The following is a 1,228-nucleotide window of genomic DNA, read 5'->3' as shown; positions in this document are numbered from 1 at the left end:
AAACTGTTGTCCCATTTTTAACAAATGTACAAGATCAAGGACGGCCTTTGTTTTTTTTTTTTTTTTTTTTTTTTTTTTTTTTTTTTTTTTTTTTTTTTTTTTTTAAGGACGGCCTTTGTATACAATAACTTGCTTTCTGGTTTTACCTTATTTCCCCTTCTATTTTCTCTAATTTTTTTACTTGCTTAATTTACATTTTATTTTATTCTATGTAATTGTGTATGTTTTCCTAAGTAAGGAGAGAGCATCAACACATAAATAGCCAGTGAATGAAACCTACAGATTTTCTCTCAGTATTAGAGGGGAAAAAACACAATGAAACTTAGTAATTGTGTGGCAGATGCTGTTGGTTGCCACACGATATATCCATGGCCACAACGATACAGGTACTGGGGTTATACTCTTCAGGATTATTTAAAGATTTGGCAATCTCTTTTATTCTGATGCAAAGTTTTAAAAAATGTCCTATTCTCTATAAATTCTTGGTATAATGAGAAGGAAGAAAGATCTTTTGGAGTATAAAAAGAATGAAAAAAAGATATACCATCAAGATTCCTTCTTGGACATCTCGTTACTAATTTGTGTTGCTTCTGCTAAAAATGGAAGGATAAGACTGACTTTTTCAGTTGCTTCTAAACTGCCTGGATAACAATCACAAATGATTATGCTTAGAATTTTGAAGACAGCTGTTTCATAGAGAACGTGTTTTACATCAGCTCATTTCTGTTGCAGGCAAAAAATTGAGGCAGAAAAAGTTGAAGGACTTGACCACAGTGGCAGCCAATCAGTACCCAAGATGGGAAATAGATTTTCAGCTTCCTGTCATTCGGGCTAATTTGCCATTCACCAGACACATACTAAGGTGTGGCCAAATTCTAGCTGAATGCATACCTAAAATGATTATTTTGATCAGCATTTTATAAAACAAGCCAAATTCAAGTACTTTCTACAATTACGGCTAACGGAAGATATGTAATATCATTTCAAACTGGCATTCAGTAGACACGCAGTCCACAAATAGCCATGAGATTTAAAAATAAATTGAGTCGGAGCTCTACCTTAGATTTAATCTCTATATAATCCTGACATAATTATAGTATTTTTCTGAAACCTCTTTTGCAGATATAGAACTTTTGCAGGTAAGGAACTATCTGTCATTCCATCAGGTTTTCCTGTTTCTCCATTAGTTCTGAGTTAATAACCAGTATAAGAAGCTCATGGCCCCAAT

Source organism: Canis lupus, chromosome 33, assembly GCF_011100685.1.
Source record: "Canis lupus familiaris isolate Mischka breed German Shepherd chromosome 33, alternate assembly UU_Cfam_GSD_1.0, whole genome shotgun sequence".
NCBI lineage: Eukaryota > Metazoa > Chordata > Mammalia > Carnivora > Canidae > Canis > Canis lupus.
This window is presented reverse-complemented; position numbering follows the sequence as displayed.